The sequence below is a fragment of the Acomys russatus genome, chromosome 1, assembly GCF_903995435.1.
Source record: "Acomys russatus chromosome 1, mAcoRus1.1, whole genome shotgun sequence".
Lineage (NCBI taxonomy): Eukaryota > Metazoa > Chordata > Mammalia > Rodentia > Muridae > Acomys > Acomys russatus.
Window position 1 is genome coordinate 116,392,400 of NC_067137.1, and position 22,487 is coordinate 116,414,886.

Here is a 22,487-nt window from a genome sequence, read left to right on the forward strand (position 1 = left end):
CCTGCCCCAGCCCAGGTTGTCTTATACAAGTACTTTGATTTCAGCTTCTGCACAGGGGCTTGGGGACACCTCTGGAGCTGTAGGCCTGGCTCCAGTCCACCTCCTGCCACTCTCTGTAGCTTGGCTTATGTTTTACAGGCAAAACCACCCCTGACTGGTCACTGCCCCTACCAGCCCTGCCTCGCTTCTGCCCTACTACAACCACCCCTCAACCCCTGCCTGGAGCATGTCTGAAGCTCACCTGCCACTTTCAAGCCCCATGCCAGTCCCGGATTTCTGCCATGGCTGGGCCTGACCTCCACAGGACAGCACCTCCCTTATCCACCTGAAGGGCCACGAGTCACTGCGTCTCCGTACTGTAAGGGCACAGCCCAACCTTATCTGGAGGATTAGCTGCTTCCAGAAGTGTCAAATTGCACACACAAGTCAGTGTCCTCTGACTTGGGCTGGTAATTGCCCCAAATCCTCCCAGGGGACAGGAACTGGGGACGTCAAAGTTCTTATGGAATTAGGATGCACTCATGGCCCCTCCCACCTGGCGGCCTGTCACCCAGGCCTGAGTTAGATCTCTGTGCTGGAACCTAAAGGACAGAGAGGCAGAAGGCAGGAAGGGTCCTCCCAAGACCTCCAAAACCACTCCCTACCACACAGTGGGCCTTCTGTGAGGGGTAGGGCTCTCAGTCCAGCAGAGGTCAAATCCTGACCCCACCTGTCACTGGCTTTGGAGCTTGCACAATGGTCTCCTCACCCAAAAGGCAGGGAAGACAAAAGGACTCACTTCTGGGGGCTGGTGGAGCAGCTAGGCACCGTCATGCATGGGGTGGAGCTCGGCACAGAGCCTTGGAATCCCTTCCCGCTGCCCATTATTAACGTCTATATCGCTTGCAGTCCCCAGACCAGCCACATGGGGCCACCCTGGAGCAGCTCTGGAATGGCCTGCTCACCCACTCACTATGACAGGGGTGCTCTGTGCTTTCCTTACCCTGCCGGGATCCTGGGGTTGGGAGGTGCCGGTTCAGTCTCCTGCTGGCCAACAACCTGGCCCTCAGTTTTCAATAGCTTTCTTAGAGATGGACCTGCACTGTGGGCTGCTAGGGAGGGGAAAACCTGACTCCGAGAGCCAGCTGGAACTCTCAGACCACAGATGGGAGTCATTGGCCAGAGCTGTAGAAGGGGAGGGTGGCTGGGTCAGCTCTCTCCTTCTGCCTCTGATGCCCTCCCCCAAGGGGTGGGGCGTGGGGCGTGGGAGGTTGCTGCCTCCCTGCCTGCCTCTAGGCAATGGTGACCTTTTCTGAAAGTTCCCTCCCTTGAAAACATGGACACAAGAATGTGAGGAGGACATGGGCTTGGAATATACGCTCTCTGGCAGGAAGCTTCTAGTATTTATGGTCTTGGGTGGGCAGTTTATACTTCCCTAGACTTGAGACCCTTTAACAGGGGTGGCTCCAGCTCCCAAGCAGACAGAGTGGCTCCCCCCAGCAAGAGGCATGCTGGGAATTCTCGCTGCCATGGGTAAGGTGTGGTGGGTTCTGACCCTCCAAGAGCGTGGAGTCTAAAGGGAAGCTGGGGACTCCACTGGATGCCAGCTCACTGGGAAGGGCCCACCTTGCTGTGTTCGGAGCTGGGCATGATGGGTAAGAATGGGGCCAGCTGCAGCGGGAATAATCACGTCCTTCCAGGTGACTGGTCAGGTTCCAGGCTCTATCCTGAGTGGGGATGGGGTGGAGTCAGAGGATCCAAATTTGCTTCCCACTCCCTCTTTAGGTCTTGGCTGAAGGTTTAGCCTGAGATTAGGGTATGCGCCTTTGCCCTTGTACCAGGGCAAAGACTGCCTCTGTGTGAAAGGGAGAGCATCAGGAGAGGCAGCCTTGATGGCCTGTTGAGCACTACAAAAATGGCACGTTTGAGTTCAGCTTCTCCGCAGTGCTCATGAGGTCCTAGCTTTGGGTGGGGGGCTTTCCCTTTTACAGGGCCCAAGAGAGAGTGAGGGCCTCAACATCCAGGTGCCGTGCCCAGGACAAGAAGCCTTCCTGTGAGGCTCTTCCTGCTTTCACCACAAGGTAGGCTTTTTAGGGTCCTGAGCTAGATGTGAGGGCTTTGACCTGAGGAGCCACAGGCTGCTTCTCCTCCCACCAGGCACACTAAAGTAGCTGTCCTGGCCTGTTGGTCTAGAGCCTAGAGGACACCCCAAGAGTGTTTTACTTAGGTGCCTGGGCTGGGCCAGGGGGCTGGGCATGCAGGATTAATTTCCAGAGCTGTGCTGGAGTCACATAGGGGTGTGTGTGTGTGTATACACGTGCCTGTGCATTTCCCATGTGCATATGCTTCCTGTTATTATGTATGAGCCTCATACATGTAAACCCCTATGTATGTAAACCTATATGTGCGTGAGCCCCATGGGTACACATTTGCGTCTGCTTGGGTCTCTCAGCATCGCTGTGTGTTCCCGTAGTCTCCTCTTTGCATATGTGATGCATGGGAGTCTCCATGCATGTCTGTATGTTCATGTGTGTGTGTCTCAGGCTGTGTGTAGCTGGATGTAACTGACTTTATCCTAGCTGGAGGAGGTGTCTGCTCCAATCTGAGTTGGTGGACAAGTGAGAACACTGCCCTGGGCTAGCCTTAGCTAAGTAGTCTTCTTCCCATGCATAGCATAGGCCTCCTCCACAAGGCTACCAGCTCAGTGCAGTTCCATTCAGTGCGGGCATGTGCCAACCTTCAAGTCCCACCCACTGAGTTGCTGGGGGGTAAGCTGTATACTCTCTCATCTAAGGTCAAGAGAGAACGGGGTTTATGCCAGATGTGGTGGCGCACGCCTTTAATCCCAGCACTCAAGAGACAGAGGCTGGCGGATCGCTGTGAGTTTGTGGCCAGCCTGGTCTACAGAGTGAGTCCAGGACAGCCACGGCTACACAGAGAAACCCTGTCTCGAAAAACCAAACTAAACCAAACAAAGAGAGAAGGAGGTTTCTAGAAAGGATGAGATGCTGGACGCCCAAGACCTGGCCAGGACTGATGAGCTGAAGGCAAGTAAGTGCCCCAGTGGGAGAGTGGGTAGAAAGTGGGCCTCCTCTCTGACCATGTCACCCAGACTCCAGGCTCAGGGCTGGATCCCACTGATGTCCATATACAGGGGTGGCTGTTCATACCTTATTCTTTTTCAAAGGCCTCAACTCCTGCCAACCTCTCTCATCCCACCTGCAGACGCCTTGCCATTCTTGGGGAGCCATGAAGTCTTTCTTACACCAGGCCTTTCTCCTGCCCGCTCCCAATCATCCCCTAAGTTTCTGCGAAACTGTTCCCCATAGAATACTACCCCGACCACCTGTCCCTCCTTCCTGACCTCAGCCCCTCCACCTGTAGCAGCTTGGGGCTCCAGGAGACTGTACTGAGCCCTTGTTAGAGGCCTGGGAGTGGCCACCAGTAGTTGTTGGAATTTCACCAGGTGCTCGTGAGCGCTGGGAGCTGGTGGGGTTAGCTGTCAAGGTTGGCACAAACTGGCAGAAGCTTGACTGCACATGTGCAATTGCTTGCCTCACATGCATATACACACTCTATGCATGTAAAGCCCATGTATGTATACAGGTGCATGATTACATGGGAGCACATACCCACAGCATCACATACATATCCTACATGCCGACTACCAAGCACACGTATGCACACATGCCCACTCACCTGCTCACAAATTCTCATACATACAGTGGGCTCATTTCTTGCTATTATGACTCAAGGGCAAGATAATCAAGTTGTCGTTGTTGGTGGGTTTTTTTTTTTTTTTCTTTCCTCCTAACACATGTTCCCACAATAAAGAGAACAGGAAGGGACTTGGGGCCAAGGACAGGAAGAGGAAGTGGCCTGCACACAGGAGCCAACACTGGGTTCTCCCTCTGGGTGGGATGTAGAGCCAGACAGAGAGACGGCTCCAGAAAAGGAGGCCGAAGGCTCCTTGTGACATGTTGGCAGCCCCTGATAGGGAGGATATTGAGGTTGGGCCCAGGCTTGTCCAGCCGTCCAGAGGCCCCTGTGGAGCTGGCATCTGACCCTTTCTCTGTGTGTGTCACCAGGCTCCTTCCAGCCCTGGGCCTGCAGTCTGCCCACCAGGGCTAAATGTGAGCATCTCCGTGCAGCCTTCTCCCTAAGCCCTGCTGTTGCCCATACTAGGACAAGCTGCATACCTGACGCCCTGGCTGGGACTTCAGCAGTCTCCGAGGCCCCTGCAGTGAGTCACTGCACTCCTCTATCCTGAAGTGTACTCCTGTGAAATGAGCCTATCTCAAGAGCCCAGAGTAGAAGGTGAGATCTGAGGCTGTGCACACCTGATGGCACGTGGGACTCTCCTGCCCACTATGTAGCTTAAGGCCAGCTACACACCACTAGTGCTTCCAAACCTGGAAGGAGAGGCACTGAGAGGGGCACCATAGCCCAAAGCCACAGAGCAAGGCAGATTCCAAGAGCCAAGTCTGACTCCCCAACACCCTGCCTTCTGATGGCTACCCCTTTCCTGGTCACTTCCTTGGGGACACAGATGGTACCTACTGTGACTTGCTGCATTACCCAAAACTGGGGACACCTGGCACTATTAACTCCCACTGCCCTTACCCCCTGTCTTCATTTATTTTGGGGCTCAAGGTTGCAGCAGGTTTGAGTTAGTAACCATTGTGGAAGGGAGCCCGGCAGCAGCAGGCAGGCAAGCAGGCAGGCGTGGCACTGGAGCAGGAGCTTGGAGCTCACATCTTCATCCACAAGCACAAGGGAGATCTAAGTGGGCATGGCTCAGCATAGGGACATGGGCTCTTGAAACTTCTGAGGCCAGCCTCAGTGACCTGGCCCCTCCAAGAAGGCCACTGGCTGCTAATCCTTTCCAAACAGGTCCACCAACTGGAGACCAAGTGTTCAAATAGATAAGCCTATATGGGGGCCATTCTTATCCAAACCACTACACTCCCAAAGGCAGGACCACTGTGAGGTGAGATACTGTCCCATCGTCCAAGCTCTGATATCCTCAGTGCCTACGCTATTTGGTGAGCACTGGGTAGTTTCAGCCTGGGTCAAGGGAGAAGAAGAAGAAGACTTGTAGGGCAGAGGCGATAAAGACCTCACAGATCTGGAGACTGTCCTGGAGTGTCTGGATTTGCTTTCTCTTTTATCCCTTAAAATTAAGGCCTTAGTTGGCAGGGACCCAGTATGGCCATCAGTTCCAATTTACTAGTCGCCCTCAAGGGGACTCTAACACTATTTTCTCCAGCCCCATCTGATGCCCGAGCTTCCTCTGTAGACCTAGCCAGGCTGCCCAGCTTTGCTTGCACACTTCTAGTGGTGGTGAGCACATCGCCCATGAAAGCAACAAGGGGTCGGCACAGTGGTGCCCAGGACCTGGCCACAGCAAGGTCAGCATTTGTACAGTGGTGTTCAGGGGCAGTGGACGCACAGTGCAGGGGCCCTGAGCTGCCTCTGGACAATTAGATGAGAAGAGGAGGGGGATGGAGAGGAGGAGGGGGGAGGAGGAGGGGGAAGGGGGGAGGGATGAGGAGAGGTGAGGAGGGAGGAAAGAGGGGGGAGGGAGGAGGAAGGGGAGGAGGAGGGGGAGGGAGGGAAGAGGAAGGGGAGGAAGAGGGGGAAGGGAGGAGGAAGAGGAGGAGGAAGAGGGAGGGAGGAGGAAGGGGAGGAGGAGGGAGGGAGGGAGGAGGAAGGAGAAGGGGGAAGGGAGGAGGAAGGGGGGGAGTGCTCGGCACAGGGAGCAACATGGACCAGACTGGAAGACCTGGGGCCTTTTGCAGAGTTTGAATTCCTTTGCAAGCCTCTGCCTTCCAGTGGGCCAGTGCTGGGTGAGGGTGAGATGTAACTTTTCAGCCCTCCCTCCTCCCTTTTCCTGGAAAGGACTTCCTTTGAAAGCTGGTAACCTTAACCCTCTGTGGTCTTTGAGCTAGGAAAGGCCTCAGAGGCCATATAAAAGTTGCCAGGAGGCCCCCAGAACCATTTTTCTGAGAGTTCCTAGCCCTTAGCACAAATATTTGCCTCCTCCTCCAGGAAGCTTGCCTGGCTTCTCCTGCCTTGAATGTTTCCCTCCACAGGAAAATAGACTTCCTGCTTGGACAGTGGCATCACCCTCAGGCTATGCTGGGGACCCCTGCCAGTCTCTTGCTGGGGTTTACCAGCGCTTCCCTTTGTACCTGCTGGCTCACGTTCCTGGGATGGACGCTGTAGCCAGACAACGCTTTCAGGGACAATATGAGAACATTCTCCATCTCTCTGATTGAGTTCATTCCCAAATCCACCCCTACACCCCCCACCCCCAACCCCTTTTTCTTTAAGCTGTTTCACTTGGTGAGTCTCACAACTGCAGTGACCCCAGGTGATGCCTCTGGGATCCTGGGTCCTCCACTAGAACTGCCCATTGCCTTGTGGGAGCCAGGAGAGGGCTGCGTGGACTCCTGACACAACAAGCGCACACTAAGTGCATGTGGCTGTGCGCTCTCTCAATCTTATGTTTCTTGTGTGAATACAGAAGTCATCTCGCTTCCTGTAGGGAGCTCCTCTCTTCCTGAAGCTCTCCAATATGTGGGGAGCCGAAAGCATCCCGTGCATGTCCAGAGGTGTGGGTGCTCTCAGCTAAACAAAGGCAAGGCTTCCTTTGCCTTGGAGACAGACAGCCTGGCTCCAGATCCCGGTTACACCCCTAGAGGGCTGGTTTCCCTTCAGGGTCATTTAACCCTGTCTGTGACATGGACCTAATGTGATTGTCTGCATGCCTCCTGGTGCCAGCATGCGTTCACTGGGGCACCCCTTGATTCTCCTTCACTAAATGCCCATAAATGGGCCTGGCTTAGTAGGTGGGACCAGCCCCAGCAGGGAGGGAATAGGCATTCCATAGTCTCCAGAGCTGGGTTTCTAGGGACTGGTCCAGCACCCTGGGGTGCCGTGGCTTCTCAGGCAGCATTCTGGGGCTGCTGAGGAGAGGCCCCAGACAGGGGAGGGCAGTGCCTAGAATTATCCACCAATCGCACAGGTTCCTGGCACTGGGAGCGTGCTCTTATCTGCCCAGCCCAACATGGGGGGGTGGCCAGGCTGGCTGAGGCAGGACACTGCCTAGGGGCTGGACACAGCAGTTCCAAGCCAGGCTGGGTGGGTGACGGCTGTTGAGGGCTCTGAGTGTCCTTGCAGGCTGGTGGCCAGCTGGCTGCCCATCTCCCCCACCATGTCGGACGGCGAGGGCCCCTCAGCTGGTGAGTGGCAGTGCTATATTTACCAGCCATGGCTCCGGTTGCAAAGGCAAGGCCTCCGGTCACCAAGGGCACCGGGCCCCCCACGGGCTGCAGGCAGCAGTGAAATGGGGACCCTTTCTTCTTAGTTTGACACTCGGGAGCTGCAGCCCAGCAGAGGCAGTTTGAGTTTTAAAGCTCAGCCTTGGCTGCACCCCTTATTTCCTCTTTGCGGGAAGCTGTACCTCTAGCAAATTTCCAGGCTGGTCAGCTTGGAGAAAGGACAGTGCTGACCACAGGGTGCAGGATCGAGATGGGGGACTGGGCTTCAAAATAGGTGCAGGGTGCATGGCCTCTGATATCATCTGTAACAGAAGCCATGTAAACATGAATCTGGGGCAATCTCGTATGTCCTACGGGGTTTCCCGGGATCCTGAACCCATTGGGATGTCCTGACTCAACTCTATCAGCCTATGGTCAGCTCCAGAGAACACCTTCCGGCCTAGAGAGGGCTGGGGACACAGGATAGAGGAGATACAGTCAGGTTCTGGTCCTGCCACATGTCCTGACTTGTGGGGATTGGCTGTCTCAAATAGTGGGAGCTGAGGACAACGCACTCGGTGTTTACTGTGGGACTCTGGAGTAAGTGGCCCAGGCTCTGATCTCCAAACTGTCACCTTCAGGTTGGGTGACATCGATCAGTTCCTTTGAGTTTCAGCATTCGCAGGTGATAACGGGACTGTGGTTATATACCTAAGCCACAGTTTGTGAAAATTATAATAATGTATAAAAGTGTCTGCTGGTGCCCAGTGTATCATGACCACAGTGGTTCCTTTGAGACAGGATGGGTGGTTACTGAGAGCTGATGCTCAGAGGCACACATGGCCTGGGCATCTCCCTGAAGTGGCGTCCTTGGTAAGACGTGGCTCATCTCTGGCCCATACAGTCTTTGTCCTAAAAGCTCACTTCGGTGATTCTTAGGCATTTGCAGCCATGCCAGGCTGTCCCAGGAGGCACTGTGCTATCTGATGGACAGTCTGGGTCTGGCTCTATGTGTGCATGTGTGCTGGGAGGGAGACATATTCAAAAGCAGCCTGACCTCGCCTGTTTCCACTAGGCGCCAGCAGAGCTGGCTGCCAAGCATTGCTGGTGGCGCTGTGTAGGCCACCGGTGCCTGGAGAGCCGCCAACAGCAGTCTCTGGCTGACCAGGCCCCACACCTGACACAGACCCGGAATAGCTCACTCCCTGCACCAGGGACACAGCCCTAGTTTTAGCAGTTTGTAAAGCCACCCGTATTTCAGGAAGGCCTTAAGACAATATTTAGCCTGCCAAGGCAATGGTGTGGCGCTGAGGGAATGCATGTGTTGGGCCTGGGGGCCAGGACTTGTCCTCTCTGTCCCTTCCTCGACTAGGAGGGGGGCACTAGGCCCTGGCTTGCTGATTTGCTTTGTCATGGCTCAGCAGAGACCCTGAGCAAGCTCCTAGCATCATTTTTTTTTTTCTGGTTGTAAAACGCAATGCAGCAGTCTTTCTCTTCCTTATATGGGTCTGACACAGAGCCCTTGTCTGCGAATATAAACAGTCCTGCTGAGGAGGCTGAGGCAGGAGGGTTTAAAGCCTGAGGCCAGCTTCAGCTACAGAGAGAGACCCTGTCTCAAAAAACACAACAGCTCAAAACGAAACAAGACTCCTTTCCCCAAACAACAACAAAGAACCTGGCCTGTGGGTGCAGTGTTGGGGGGGGGGGCTCCGTGCTGGAGTCTCCTTGAATATATCCCCCTGACATTCAGGCTTCTCTGGGACTCCTGCCTCCAGCTTCAGACCCAGGAAGCTGCAGTGGAATCTCCCTGTTGTCCCTAACCAGACTCAGGGCCTGTGATAACAGTGTCAACATTCTGGAGACATGTGCTTCTTGGACACAGCTCCACTGTTTTCTCATTATTCTGAAGGGTCCGGGAAGCGGTTCTGCTCTTTGTGCTTCTGTAAGAGTAAGGGACGCCCCCCCCCCCCCCCCCGAGCACGTAGAAGCATTGAAATGATGCCACTCCTCCTTAGCAGTGTGACAAATGAGCGCCAGCACAGAGAAGGAAGTGAAGGGACCAGGACACCTTCCTAGTCCTGAGCACTTTGGATCAGACTTTACTTGCCTGGAGGCAAGTGGCATCAACTTCGCTATATAGCTAAGAAACGGAAGCCAGAGGGCAGATAGCATGCCCAAGGTTATCCCATGGCTGTAGGGTCTAGCAGAGGCTTGAACCCACCTCCCCCATTCCCAGGGCTCAGTACTCAGGTCCTTAGTCCAGGAATGTCTTCCTGCCTTCAGCCACACCCCCTTTCCAGGAGAGCCAGGTAGCTCACCACAGTCTCCAATCATCTGGAGCCTGTTTTTAAAAAATGTGGTACCTTGTTAGGGCATCCGGAAAATTCCGTCAAGAGGGGAGCACAGCAGGCGGTGCAGGCACTGGGATTTATGGCCTTATGCCTGGGCGGGCAAGCCTGGAGGAGGCTAAGGTTACCCAGGAGTCAGCATTGTATTTATAGCAGGAACCGCCAGCCTACTGAAGATGCTGCCTTTTCAATGCCTGCCCTTCAGACTGGGCCCTACTTCCTGGGTACAGGGGAGCCATGGATGTATCACATGCCCCAACAAAGCCTTAGTTTCATCACTGGTAAAATGGAGACTAGCCCCATCCCTCAGCAGGTCTGCATTTAGCATCTTCTGGACATACTGGCCCTTAAGGGACTGATTCCATACACCCGGACATTCCTGTGTCCTGTTCCTTTCAGTTGGGAGAGTATCCAGGCATCTGGGCTGTCAGTTTCTCTGTGCTTAGGAGGAAAATGAAGCAACCAATCAACTGTGAGCCCTAAGAACATGCTGCTGCATTATCAGAGCAGTGAATGTAGTCAAACTGGCCCAGGGTTCAAATCCTGTAGCGTTGAACAAGTCCATACCTGATGGGTGAACATTTGTCCTGTGGGAGAGCATGGTGTGTGTGTGTGTGTGTGTGTGTGTGTGTGTGTGTGTGTGTGTGTGTGTGTGTGTGTGTGTACAAGCATGTACATGTGTGTGTGTTGAGGGACCTGTACCTGAATGTGTGGTGGGGACAGTAACTGAGTGTGTGGTGGGGACAATAACTGAGTGTGTGGAGGGGACAGTAACTCAGTGTGTGTTTTGGGGACAGTAACTGAGTGTGTGGTGGGGACAGTAACTGTGTGTGTGGTGGTGACAGTAACTGTGTGTGTGGTGGGGACAGTAACTGAGTGTGTGGTGGGGACAGTAACTGTGTGTGTAGTGGGGACAGTAACTGTGTGTGTGGTGGGGACAGTAACTGAGTGTGTGGAGGGGACAGCAACTGAGTGTGTGGTGGGGACAGTAACTGTGTGTGTGGTGGGGACAGTGACTGTGTGTGTGGTGGGGACAGTAACTGAGTGTGTGGTGGGGACAGTAACTGTGTGTGTGGTGGGGACAGTAACTGAGTGTGTGGTGGGGACAGTAACTGTGTGTGTGGTGGGGACAGTAACTGAGTGTGTGGAGGGGACAGTAACTGTGTGTGTGTGGAGGGGACAGCAACTGAGTGTGTGGAGGGGACAGTAACTGTGTGTGTGGAGGGGACAGTAACTGTGTGTGTGTGGAGGGACAGCAACTGAGTGTGTGGAGGGGACAGTAACTGTGTGTGTGGAGGGGACAGTAACTGTGTGTGTGTGGAGGGGACAGCAACTGAGTGTGTGGAGGGGACAGTAACTGTGTGTGTGGTGGGGACAGTAACTGAGTGTGTGGAGGGGACAGTAACTGAGTGTGTGATGGGGACAGTAACTGTGTGTGTGTGGAGGGGACAGCAACTGAGTGTGTGGAGGGGACAGTAACTGTGTGTGTGGTGGGGACAGTAACTGAGTGTGTAGTGGGGACAGTAACTGAGTGTGTGGTGGGGACAATAACTGTGTGTGTGGAGGGGACAGTAACTGAGTGTGTGGAGGGGACAGTAACTGAGTGTGTGGTGGGGACAGTAACTGAGTGTGTGGTGGGGACAATAACTGTGTGTGTGGTGGGGACAGTAACTGAGTGTGTAGTGGGGACAGTAACTGAGTGTGTGGTGGGGACAATAACTGTGTGTGTGGAGGGGACAGTAACTGTGTGTGTGGTGGGGACAGTAACTGTGTGTGTGGTGGGGACAGTAACTGAGTGTGTGGTGGGGACAGTAACTGAGTGTGTGGTGGGGACAGTAACTGTGTGTGTGGTGGGGACAGTAACTGTGTGTGTGGTGGGGACAGTAACTGAGTGTGTGATGGGGACAGTAACTGAGTGTGTGGAGGGGACAGTAACTGTGTGTGTGGTGGGGGACAGTAACTGAGTGTGTGATGGGGACAGTAACTGAGTGTGTGGAGGGGACAGTAACTGTGTGTGTGGTGGGGACAGTAACTGTGTGTGTTTTGGGGACAGTAACTGAGTGTGTGGTGGGGACAGTAACTGAGTGTGTGATGGGGACAGTAACTGTGTGTGTTTTGGGGACAGTAACTGAGTGTGTGGTGGGGACAGTAACTGAGTGTGTGATGGGGACAGTAACTGTGTGTGTTTTGGGGACAGTAACTGAGTGTGTGGTGGGGACAGTAACTGAGTGTGTGATGGGGACAGTAACTGTGTGTGTGGTGGGGACAGTAACTGTGTGTGTTTTTGGGGACAGTAACTGAGTGTGTGGTGGGGGACAGTAACTGAGTGTGTGATGGGGACAGTAACTGTGTGTGTTTTGGGGACAGTAACTGAGTGTGTGGTGGGACAGTAAATGAGTGTGTGATGGGGACAGTAACTGTGTGTGTGGTGGGGACAGTAACTGAGTGTGTGATGGGGACAGTAACTGAGTGTGTGGTGGGGACAGTAACTGAGTGTGTGATGGGGACAGTAACTGTGTGTGTTTTGGGGACAGTAACTGAGTGTGTGGTGGGGACAGTAACTGAGTGTGTGGTGGGGACAGTAACTGTGTGTGTGGTGGGGACAGTAACTGAGTGTGTGGAGGGGACAGTAACTGAGTGTGTGGTGGGGACAGTAACTGAGTGTGTGGAGGGGACAGTAACTGTGTGTGATGGGGACAGTAACTGAGTGTGTGGAGGGGACAGTAACTGTGTGTGTGGTGGGGACAGTAACTGAGTGTGTGATGGGGACAGTAACTGAGTGTGTGGAGGGGACAGTAACTGTGTGTGTGGTGGGGACAGTAACTGAGTGTGTGATGGGGACAGTAACTGAGTGTGTGGAGGGGACAGTAACTGTGTGTGTGGTGGGGACAGTAACTGTGTGTGTGGTGGGGACAGTAACTGAGTGTGTGGAGGGGACAGTAACTGTGTGTGTGGTGGGGACAGTAACGGAGTGTGTGATGGGGACAGTAACTGTGTGTGTGGTGGGGACAGTAACTGAGTGTGTGGTGGGGACAGTAACTGAGTGTGTGGTGGGGACAGTAACTGTGTGTGTGGAGGGGACAGTAACTGTGTGTGTTTTGGGGACAGTAACTGAGTGTGTGGAGGGGACAGTAACTGAGTGTATGTGGGGGGACAGTAACTGAGTGTGTGGTGGGGACAGTAACTATGTGTGTGGTGCGGACAGTAACTGTGTGTGTTTTGGGGACAGTAACTGAGTGTGTGGAGGGGACAGTAACTGTGTGTGTGGTGGGGACAGTAACTGAGTGTGTGATGGGGACAGTAACTGAGTGTGTGATGGGGACAGTAACTGAGTGTGTGGTGGGGACAGTAACTGAGTGTGTGGTGGGGACAGTAACTATGTGTGTGGTGCGGACAGTAAACTGTGTGTGTTTTGGGGACAGTAACTGAGTGTGTGGAGGGGACAGTAACTGTGTGTGTGGGTGGGGACAGTAACTGAGTGTGGGTGGTGGGGACAGTAAACTGAGTGTGTGGAGGGGACAGTAAACTGTGTGTGTGTGGTGGGGACAGTAAACTGAGTGTGTGGAGGGACAGTAACTGTGTGTGTGGTGGGGACAGTAACTGAGTGTGTGATGGGGACAGTAACTGAGTGTGTGATGGGGACAGTAACTGTGTGTGTGGTGGGGACAGTAACTGTGTGTGTGGTGGGGACAGTAACTGAGTGTGTGATGGGGACAGTAACTGTGTGTGTGGTGGGGACAGTAACTGTGTGTGTGGTGGGGACAGTAACTGAGTGTGTGATGGGGACAGTAACTGTGTGTGTGGTGGGGACAGTAACTGAGTGTGTGGTGGGGACAGTAACTGAGTGTGTGGTGGGGACAGTAACTGAGTGTGTGGTGGGGACAGTAACTGTGTGTGTGGTGGGGACAGTAACTGAGTGTGTGATGGGGACAGTAACTGAGTGTGTGATGGGGACAGTAACTGTGTGTGTGGTGGGGACAGTAACTGTGTGTGTGGTGGGGACAGTAACTGAGTGTGTGATGGGGACAGTAACTGAGTGTGTGGTGGGGACAGTAACTGGTGTGTGGTGGGGGACAGTAACTGAGTGTGTGGTGGGGACAGTAACTGTGTGTGTGGTGGGGACAGTAACTGTGTGTGTGGTGGGGACAGTAACTGAGTGTGTGATGGGGACAGTAACTGTGTGTGTGGTGGGGACAGTAACTGTGTGTGTGGTGGGGACAGTAACTGAGTGTGTGATGGGGACAGTAACTGTGTGTGGTGGTGGGGACAGTAACTGAGTGGTGATGGGGACAGTAAACTGTGTGTGTGGTGGGGACAGTAACTGAGTGTGTGAGGGACAGTAACCTGTGTGTGTGGTGGGACAGTAACTGAGTGTGTGATGGGGACAGTAACTGAGTGTGTGATGGGGACAGTAACTGTGTGTGTGGTGGGGACAGTAACTGTGTGTGTGGTGGGGACAGTAACTGGAGTGTAGGTGATGGGGACAGTAACTGTGTGTGTGGTGGGGACAGTAACTGTGTGTGTGGTGGGGACAGTAACTGAGTGTGTGATGGGACAGTAAACTGTGGTGTGTGGTGGGGACAGTAACTGAGTGTGTGGTGGGGACAGTAACTGAGTGTGTGGTGGGGACAGTAACTGAGTGTGTGGGGGGGACAGTAACTGAGTGTGTGATGGGGACAGTAACTGTGTGTGTGGTGGGGACAGTAACTGAGTGTGTGATGGGGACAGTAACTGAGTGTGTGATGGGGACAGTAACTGTGTGTGTGGTGGGGACAGTAACTGTGTGGTGTGGTGGGGACAGTAACTGAGTGTGTGGTGGGGACAGTAACTGAGTGTGTGGTGGGGACAGTAACTGTGTGTGTGGTGGGGACAGTAACTGAGTGTGTGGTGGGGACAGTAACTGTGTGTGTGGTGGGGACAGTAACTGTGTGTGTGGTGGGGACAGTAACTGAGTGTGTGATGGGGACAGTAACTGTGTGTGTGGTGGGGACAGTAACTGTGTGGTGGTGGGGGACAGTAACTGAGTGTGTGATGGGGACAGTAACTGTGGTGTGTGGGTGGGGACAGTAACTGTGTGTGTGGTGGGGACAGTAACTGAGTGTGTGATGGGGACAGTAACTGTGTGTGTGGTGGGGACAGTAACTGTGTGTGTGGTGGGGACAGTAACTGAGTGTGTGATGGGGACAGTAACTGTGTGGTGTGGTGGGGACAGTAACTGTGTGTGTGGTGGGGACAGTAACTGAGTGTGTGATGGGGACAGTAACTGAGTGTGTGGAGGGGACAGTAACTGTGTGTGTGGTGGGGACAGTAACTGTGTGTGTGGTGGGGACAGTAACTGAGTGTGTGATGGGGACAGTAACTGTGTGTGTGGTGGGGACAGTAACTGAGTGTGTGGAGGGGACAGTAACTGTGTGTGTGGTGGGGACAGTAACTGAGTGTGTGATGGGGACAGTAACTGAGTGTGTGATGGGGACAGTAACTGTGTGTGTGGTGGGGACAGTAACTGTGTGTGTGGTGGGGACAGTAACTGAGTGTGTGATGGGGACAGTAACTGAGTGTGTGGAGGGGACAGTAACTGTGTGTGTGGTGGGGACAGTAACTGAGTGTGTGATGGGGACAGTAACTGAGTGTGTGGTGGGGACAGTAACTGAGTGTGTGGTGGGGACAGTAACTGTGTGTGTGGAGGGGACAGTAACTGAGTGTGTGATGGGGACAGTAACTGTGTGTGTGTTGGGGACAGTAACTGAGTGTGTGGAGGGGGACAGTAACTGAGTGTGTGATGGGGACAGTAACTGAGTGTGTGGTGGGGACAGTAACTGAGTGTGTGATGGGGACAGTAACTGAGTGTGTGATGGGGACAGTAACTGTGTGTGTGGTGGGGACAGTAACTGAGTGTGTGGAGGGGACAGTAACTGAGTGTGTGATGGGGACAGTAACTGAGTGTGTGGTGGGGACAGTAACTGAGTGTGTGGTGGGGACAGTAACTGTGTGTGTTTTGGGGACAGTAACTGAGTGTGTGGAGGGGACAGTAACTGTGTGTGTGGTGGGGACAGTAACTGAGTGTGTGATGGGGACAGTAACTGAGTGTGTGGAGGGGACAGTAACTGAGTGTGTGATGGGGACAGTAACTGAGTGTGTGATGGGGACAGTAACTGAGTGTGTGATGGGGACAGTAACTGAGTGTGTGGTGGGGACAGTAACTGTGTGTGTTTTGGGGGCAGTAACTGAGTGTGTGGAGGGGACAGTAACTGTGTGTGTGGTGGGGACAGTAACTGAGTGTGTGATGGGGACAGTAACTGAGTGTGTGGTGGGGACAGTAACTGTGTGTGTTTTGGGGACAGTAACTGAGTGTGTGGTGGGGACAGTAACTGTGTGTGTGGTGGGGACAGTAACTGAGTGTGTGATGGGGACAGTAACTGAGTGTGTGGTGGGGACAGTAACTGTGTGTGTTTTGGGGACAGTAACTGAGTGTGTGATGGGGACAGTAACTGTGTGTGTGGTGGGGACAGTAACTGAGTGTGTGATGGGGACAGTAACTGTGTGTGTGGTGGGGACAGTAACTGAGTGTGTGGTGGGGACAGTAACTGAGTGTGTGGTGGGGACAGTAACTGTGTGTGTTTTGGGGACAGTAACTGAGTGTGTGGTGGGGACAGTAACTGTGTGTGTGGTGGGGACAGTAACTGAGTGTGTGATGGGGACAGTAACTGAGTGTGTGAGGGGGACAATAACTGAGTGTGTGGTTGGTGCACTGTAACTCAGCGTGTGCCTGGTTGTTCAGTGACCTATTTCTTTCTATGTAGCTTCTTTGTACCTTGAGAAATTGCTGCCTTTGCTACTTTTGCGGGAGGTTTGTTTTCTCACCATCACCTGCATTCACAGTCCTTTGAGAAGATATTCAGCTGAGAGGGCCTCTGACATCCTCACAGTTCCCTTGTCTCCTGAAGCACTTGGCTCTTTTCCTCAGTTCAAAGGCATTTCCCTAAGAGCTGGGCTTGAAGATATTGGGGGGCCATCCATAGCTCACTTGGTGTCTCTGGGCACACAAGAGACCCAATTTCTTTCTCCCAATGCCTGATATTGCGTCCCTCAACATGCACCAAGATAGCCTCACCTCTCTCCATCTCCTGGAGGACCACTTCAGTTTCCGACTGGAGGCTGCCCTCAATCCGTGCTGTCTCAGACTCCCGTGCAGCTGTGCAGACCTCCCAGGACAGGTCTAACAGCTGTGCCTGCCCTGATTTCAGACACTTTGAAAGAGACAGAGAGGACCCAGGGACACAAGGAGGCCTCCAAGATGACCTAAGGCCACTGGCTCCAGAAATGGACTGGGCTAGCCTGGATCACTCTGAGGATTTCAGCCAAGCCTTGTGCTGGCCCCAGAAGAGAAAGAGAAGTGACATGATTGCAGTGCCCCCAAGGCTTGGAGACAGCAAAGCTGGCTGGGTTCTGTCCTCTCTTTGGCTGCTGACCAAAGATGATGGACACCCACCTCAGAGCCTGGGAAGCATCTCTGGAGGACAGGAGCCCAAGCACCCTGTTCATCTGCGTTCCGTGACCAGGACAAAATCCCGAGACTGTGGCATCACAAGAAGGAAAAGGCCACTGTGGCTTCACTTTAGGGTCACTTGACACTGTGGCTCTGGGCCTGTGGCAGGCAGAACATTATGGTGGCAGAGTGGCTTACCTCATGGTAGTCAGGAAGTAGAGAGAATTGGGGGGAGGGGATAGGGTCCTAATATTGCCTCCAGAGCCTGCTGTAGTAACCTAACTTCCTCCCACCGGGCCCCATCCCATAACAGTTCCACCACCTGCTGATAGTGTCACAGACTAGAGACCAGGGCCAGCTGGAGTTGAGCACCATTGAGACAGCAGGACGTGTTATCTGTTCTATTTTACCTGTCTATTTACGTGCATGTGTGTGTATAAGTTTGGGTATGTGCCATATGTATGCATAGTAACCAGGGGACAGCTTGTGGCAGTTGGTTCCACCATATAGGTTCCAGGGTTATACACAGTTTGTCAGGTTTGGGGGAAGCACCTTTATCCACTGAGACATCTTGCTGGGCCCTTGTTTTTTTTTTTTTTTTTTTTTTTTTAAATAATGTGTGTGTGTGTGTGTGTATGTGTGTGTGTAGAGAGAGAGAGAGAGAAAGTGTGTGTGTGTGTGAGAGAGAGAGAGAGAGAGAGATGGGGGCGGGGGGGGGAGGGCGATGGTGAAGTGTGGACTCTGGAGATCAAACTCACCCCATGAGCTTGGCAGCAAAGCCTTTACCTCTGGAGCCATCTCGCCTGCGTCTTTTATCTCTTTTTAAATGAAATAAAGTTATTAGCATTTCAAGCTGCAGGCTGCTTGCTCCTTGATATTATACAGTCCAGTAAAGCCCTGGAACTGTTTGCTGAGGCAGGTTTGACCTATGAGCGGTCACTCAGGCAGCACCTCAAACTTTTGCACTTGGCACTCATTCAAATGGCCTCTGTTGGTTTTCACCAGCTGCACGGAAAGTTGCGGCAGGCTCTGTCTGCTGTGGAAAACACAAATAGCAGTGGCTCACAGTGGTGAAGGCTTCTCACTCATGCAAAGTCTGTTCCAGTACAGGTTGATGGGCCCCTGACACAGAACTGTATGCTGGGATACTCCCGTATAGCCCCAGGAAGTGATGGACATGGCTGTGCTGGCATCTCATTGGCCAAAGCAAGTCACATGACATGTATAAAGGCAAGAGGGTGGGTATTGTCTGAGTGACTAATAGTAATAGTCACCCGCTGATGACTCCCCCCCTTCAACTTTTTTTTTGTAACTTTACAGTAATCCACTTTAGTTAGTTATGAAAAACTCAAAGCGTATTGCATAAACTGTGGCCAGCAGACTGTCACAATGTAAGTCATGTGACTTTCAACATGCAAATCACACAAAGCAAGGGGTGAGACTTTTCTGGCTATCTTGCTTTCCCACAGACGTGAATTTGCACTTAAAAGCACAAAAATATCTGTTCATCTGTTCATGGACACTTAGGCTGTTTCTGTCTCTTGGCTGTCTTCACGGCGCTGCCTGGAGTGCAGATGTCCCTGAACAAACTGGTCCATTCCCAGGAGTGAGCTGTCTGGATCAGATGGTGAGCCTATTTATAATTTTTTGAGGAATCAGACTGATTCCCATAGCGGCTGGATTAGTTTATATTCCCACCAGCCGTGGCTGACAGCTTCTCCTCTACAGCCTTTCAACTTCTTAAATGTTTTGTAGTGTGTGTATGGGTGTGCACACAGATGATGTGTGCCTGTGTGTGTGTCTGTGTGTCTCTGTATGTGTATACAAATGATGTGTGCCCATTTGTGTATGTGTTTGTGTGAGTCTGTTTGTCTATGTGTGTGTGCACAGATGATATGCTCCTGTGTGTGTGTCAGTGTGTGTGCACAGATGATATGCTCCTGTGTGTGTGTCAGTGTGTGTACACAGATGATATGCTCCTCTGTGTGCATGTCAGTGTATGTGTGCAGATGTTATGCTCCTCTGTGTGTGTGCACAGATGATATGCTCCTGTGTGTGTGTCAGTGTGTGCGTGCAGATGATATGCTCCTGTGTATGTGTGTCAGTGTGTGTGCACAGATGATATGCTCCTGTGTGTGTGTCAGTGTGTGCATGCAGATGATATGCTCCTGTGTATGTGTGTCAGTGTGTGTGCACAGATGATATGCTCCTCTGTGTGTGTGTCAGTGTGTGTGCACAGATGATATGCTCCTGTGTGTGTGTGTCAGTGTGTGTGCACAGATGATATACTCCTGTGTGTGTGTCAGTGTGTGCGTGCAAATGATATGCTCCTGTGTGTGTGTGTCAGTGTGTGCGTGCAAATGATATGCTCCTGTGTGTGTGTCAGTGTGTGTGCACAGATGATATACTCCTGTGTGTGTGTCAGTGTGTGCGTGCAAATGATATGCTCCTGTGTGTGTGTCAGTGTGTGCGTGCAGATGATATGCTCCTGTGTGTGTGTCAGTGTGTGCGTGCAGATGATATGCTCCTGTGTGTGTGTCAGTGTGTGCGTGCAAATGATATGCTCCTGTGTGTGTGTCAGTGTGTGCGTGCAGATGATATGCTCCTGTGTGTGTGTCAGTGTGTGCGTGCAGATGATATGCTTCTGTGTGTGTGTCAGTGTGTGCATGCAGATGATATGCTCCTGTGTGTGTGTCAGTGTGTGCGTGCAGATGATATGCTCCTGTGTGTGTGTGTCAGTGTGTGCGTGCAGATGATATGCTCCTGTGTGTGTGTCAGTGTGTGCATGCAGATGATATGCTCCTGTGTGTGTGTCAGTGTGTGCGTGCAGATGATATGCTCCTGTGTGTGTGTGTCAGTGTGTGTGCACAGATGATATGCTCCTGTGTGTGTGTCAGTGTGTGCGTGCAGATGATATGCTCCTGTGTGTGTGTGTCAGTGTGTGTGCACAGATGATATGCTCCTTTTTGTGCATGTCAGTGTATGTGTGCAGATGTTATGCTCCTCTGTGTGTGTGCACAGATGATATGCTCCTGTGTGTGTGTCAGTGTGTGCGTGCAGATGATATGCTCCTGTGTGTGTCAGTGTGTGTGCACAGATGATATGCTCCTGTGTGTGTGTGTGTGTCAGTGTGTGTGCACAGATGATATGCTCCTGTGTGTGTGTCAGTGTGTGCGTGCAGATGATATGCTCCTGTGTATGTGTGTCAGTGTGTGTGCACAGATGATATGCTCCTGTGTGTGTGTGTGTCAGTGTGTGTGCACAGATGATATGCTCCTGTGTGTGTGTGTGTGTCAGTGTGTGTGCACAGATGATATACTCCTGTGTGTGTGTCAGTGTGTGCGTGCAGATGATATGCTCCTGTGTGTGTGTCAGTGTGTGCGTGCAGATGATATGCTCCTGTGTGTGTGTCAGTGTGTGTGCACAGATGATATGCTCCTCTGTGTGTGTGTCAGTGTGTGTGCACAGATGATATGCTCCTGTGTGTGTGTCAGTGTGTGCGTGCAGATGATATGCTCCTGTGTGTGTGTCAGTGTGTGCGTGCAGATGATATGCTCCTGTGTGTGTGTCAGTGTGTGCGTGCAGATGATATGCTCCTGTGTGTGTGTCAGTGTGTGCGTGCAGATGATATGCTCCTGTGTGTGTGTCAGTGTGTGTGCACAGATGATATGCTCCTGTGTGTGTGTGTGTCAGTGTGTATGCACAGATGATATACTCCTGTGTGTGTGTCAGTGTGTGCGTGCAAATGATATGCTCCTGTGTGTGTGTCAGTGTGTGCATGCAGATGATATGCTCCTGTGTGTGTGTCAGTGTGTGCGTGCAGATGATATGCTCCTGTGTGTGTGTCAGTGTGTGCGTGCAGATGATATGCTCCTGTGTGTGTGTCAGTGTGTGCGTGCAGATGATATGCTCCTGTGTGTGTGTCAGTGTGTGCGTGCAGATGATATGCTCCTGTGTGTGTGTCAGTGTGTGCGTGCAGATGATATGCTCCTGTGTGTGTGTCAGTGTGTGCGTGCAGATGATATGCTCCTGTGTGTGTGTCAGTGTGTGCGTGCAGATGATATGCTCCTGTGTGTGTGTCAGTGTGTGCGTGCAGATGATATGCTCCTGTGTGTGTGTCAGTGTGTGCGTGCAGATGATATGCTCCTGTGTGTGTCAGTGTGTGTGCACAGATGATATGCTCCTGTGTGTGTGTGTGTCAGTGTGTATGCACAGATGATATACTCCTGTGTGTGTGTCAGTGTGTGCGTGCAAATGATATGCTCCTGTGTGTGTGTCAGTGTGTGCATGCAGATGATATGCTCCTGTGTGTGTGTCAGTGTGTGCGTGCAGATGATATGCTCCTGTGTGTGTGTCAGTGTGTGCGTGCAGATGATATGCTCCTGTGTGTGTGTCAGTGTGTGCGTGCAGATGATATGCTCCTGTGTGTGTGTCAGTGTGTGCGTGCAGATGATATGCTCCTGTGTGTGTGTCAGTGTGTGCGTGCAGATGATATGCTCCTGTGTGTGTGTCAGTGTGTGCGTGCAGATGATATGCTCCTGTGTGTGTGTCAGTGTGTGCGTGCAGATGATATGCTCCTGTGTGTGTGTCAGTGTGTGTGCACAGATGATATGCTCCTTTTTGTGCATGTCAGTGTATGTGTGCAGATGTTATGCTCCTCTGTGTGTGTGCACAGATGATATGCTCCTTTGTGTGTGTGTCAGTGTGTGTGCACAGATGATAAGTTCCTCTCTGTGTGCGTGTCAGTGTATGTGTACAGATATTATGCTCCTGTGTGTGTGTGCAGATGATATGCTCTTCTGTGTGTGTGCACAGATGATATGCTCCTGTGTGTGTGTGTCAGTGTGTGTGCACAGATGATATGCTCCTCTCTATATGTGTCAGTGTGTGTGTGCAGATGATATGCTCCTGTGTGTGTGTATGTGTGTCAGTGTGTGTGCACAGATGATATGCTCCCCTGGGGGAGGTGCTTGAGCACATGTGTGGGGTCAGAGAACAACTCGAGCTCAGTCTCTTCATCCACCTGTACATGGTTCCAAGGTTGAACTCAGGGTTGTGGGCCTGCGTGGCAATGCATTTCCCCTGTGAAGCTGTCTCCCCTGCCCCTCATCTTTGTGGCTCCAGTCACTCTAACAGATGTGAGGCAATGCCTTGCTGTGATTTTAGTTTGCATCACTCTGGTGATTTTCAGTGCCAAGCCTGTTTGCACATACCTCATGGCCATCTCAATGTCCTCTTTTGAGAAGTGTCCGTCAGGTCTGGCTCCTTACTTTTTAATTGGATTGCCCGGTTCTTACCTATGGAGCTATTTTTAGTTTCTTTCTTTTTTTCCCCTCCTTTTCTTTTTAACTTAAATTTTTTATTTTTTTAGGTTTTTGAGACGGGGTCTTGCTATGTAGCTCTGGCTTG